This window comes from Grammomys surdaster, unplaced genomic scaffold (assembly GCF_004785775.1).
Source record: "Grammomys surdaster isolate TR1022 unplaced genomic scaffold, NIH_TR_1.0 61, whole genome shotgun sequence".
Taxonomy (NCBI): domain Eukaryota; kingdom Metazoa; phylum Chordata; class Mammalia; order Rodentia; family Muridae; genus Grammomys; species Grammomys surdaster.
The window spans coordinates 1073893-1076868 of NW_021604563.1; positions in this window are offsets into that span (position 1 = coordinate 1073893).

Here is a 2976-nt window from a genome sequence, read left to right on the forward strand (position 1 = left end):
CCTTTGCTTCCATCTTCTATATGTTGCACTGCGTGATCAGTTTTATGGATTCATGGATCAGGTAGCATTCAGCTCATGAAGACAAACGTGGGCTCTTGAGTTATTTTGTGATTGATGGTTAGCTCTTCAAATTCTACCACCGTTCTGGAGTCACCCAGTAGCCATTTTCTAATGAAGAATAGTTGTCAACAGATGAAAGTCACAGTGAGTTTCTATTTTCCAGTGTTCCGTACAGTTCACCATTTGTCCTTGGCCTGGTATTTTGAATGGCATGGGTTCTTCTGAGGCATAAGATTCAAGTGACACACCAGCTTGTCCTACTGAAACTTGCTACAAACCATTGTTTTCACTGTGGGTTTCCTTCAAATCCCGTACGATTTTCTTAGTAAATAGGTCAAAAGAGCATTTAGATACTTGTCCTCAAATTACATGTGTTAAAGGCTTTTCTTGCAGGCTAGTGCTATCGGGAGGTGGTGGGGCTTTAAGATGTGAGGACAAAAAGGAGATCTTTGTTGCATTAGGATAGAAGAATCTGCCCTTGGGGGAGTTTGTAGAGGCCTGACTCTTTACTCTTTCTCTTTGTTCTGCTACGTGTTTCTGTTGTGATATGTTGCCTCACCAGAGGCAATTATTGATCATGGATTGGAATCTCTAAAACTGTAAGACAAAGTAAATCTTCTACCTTTATAAGTTGATCGTGTCCTATATTTCGTCATGTTGATAGAAAGCTGACTGACACACAGCATAATCGAATATGGTATGTGTTAGTTTCAAAAGCCAAAGAATCTCATTAAGTAGTATGACTAATTACACAAATGATACAAGTTTGGGGCTTAATCTCATTTTATTAAGAACTTTGAGACATGTACCATTGGACCCTTACATCCTTCAATTTGGTAAGCTCCCTAGCTTTGTCTATTCTCTCTGATATCTCAATAAGATATTTAGGATGCTTATTATTCCTCTTCACTGGGTTTATGTAGTATTATATTATCATCAGTGTAATAAAACCATAAAGCATTCTTTGGAATATAAAGAAAATTCAGTATTTGCTAGATGCTGACAACAACCAAGAATTGGCATAACCCTGGGGAAGCAGTGAACATATACTCTTGTCGTTTTGTCTCCAGCCTGTGAATTTAAACTGTTTTGGATTTTGCTCATTGATGAAAATGAAAAAGAATACATTTCGGGTATAATTGTTTCATAAAACATATATACCCAGTCCTATTTGTTTCAATTATTAAGTCTATAATAATTTGCCTTCATTTCCTATAAACCATTTGACTCACAGTAGTCAAGTAGGTGGGGTTTGATATACATTGCCTCTATACCATCTCTGGAATTTTAATAAGGCATTAATTTGTACAGTTTCCTTGGGGATATAATATTTCTTTGGGTTCTTTGGGTTAACTATCATGAGGCCAGTTTCAAGAGCTTCCTCTTAGATTTTATTACCATAATTCTTCTTATTACATGTGTCAAATAATTAATTTTGGAATTTTGCCTGTTAATAAATAGATTGTGAATATTGGAAAATAACCATTAAATATATCCTCAGTTCTACTGTGAGACATATTAAAGGAACGATTCTATGTATAAATCCCATAGGACCCCTATTCTTGGTTAAAGAACTGGGTACATCTATCTGATTTTAAAATGTGAACTACATAAGAGGCCATCCATTATATACAGTAAGTAGAGGAAGTTAAGCTAATTGGTAAAATACCTATAAATGTTATTCCTATATATGCATGATAGTAGAGGTCCTGTATATAGAGTAACAGAACAAATGGGATATGTTTGTATAGCTGGTTAGCTAGGGGCATTGAAATAGGGGATTATTAGATGAATTGGCTCACACAGTTATTGAAGCTAGAAAGTCACATTGTGATGGTTTATATAAGCTTGGCCCAGGGAGTGGCACTAGATTAGAAGGTGTGGCACCATTGGAATAGGTGTGTCACTGTGGGTGTGGGCTATAACACCTTCATCCTAGCTGCCTAGAAGTCAGTATTCTGATAGCAGCCTTCAGATGAAGATGTAAAACTCTCAGCTCCTCCTGCACCACATCTGCCTGGATGCCCCAATGTACCCACCTTGATGATAATGGACTAAATCTCTGAATCTGTAAGCCAGCCCCAATTAAATGTTGTCCTTATAAGAGTTGCCTTGGTCATGGTGTCTGTTCACAGTAGTAAAACCCTAACTAAGGCAGAAGTTGGTACCAGGAGTGGGGTATTGCTGTGATAGACCTGACCATGCTTTTGTTTGGAAGAATGGGGATTTGGGGACTTTGGATTTGGAAAGCCATGGAATGTTTTAAGTGGGGCTTAATGAGTCATACTAGTAGAAATATGGAAGACTTTGTTGCTGTGAGTCATTTGAACTGTACAGACCTGGCCCAAAAGGTTTCAGTGGAGAAGAACTTCACTATGTGGTGTAGACACTCTTTTTGTAGTATTTTGGTGAAGAACATGGGTACTTTTTGTCCTTGTCTAAAGAGTCTGCCTGAGGCTAAGGTGAAGAGACTCAGATTAATTGCGTTGACAAAGGAAGTCTCAGAAACACTCATCATAGACTTTGTTCTCTGGTTAAGTCTTATGAAGAGTATTTTGAATAAGCATAGCAAGCTTAGAAAGGAAAAATATAAAATATATGGTTTGAGTATTAAAGGGCCACCAGGAAGTGAAATGGAGCTGAATCCTGTGTTCAAGGATATTAAATTGAATTAAGGGAGTGGCTACCTTGGGGCATGATCCTACCCAGCTAAATTTAGATCCAGACCTGGTAGTATAAGTCTTTAATCCAGAAGGCAAAGATAAGCAGATCTCCGAGTTCAAGGCCAGCCTTGAGCACATTCTAGGTGAAGAAAAACTTAAATCCAGGCTTGGTGGACCACACCTTTAATCCCAGTGCTTAGGAGACAGACATGCAGATCTCTTGGGTTCAAAGTCAGTCTATGGAGCAAGTTCC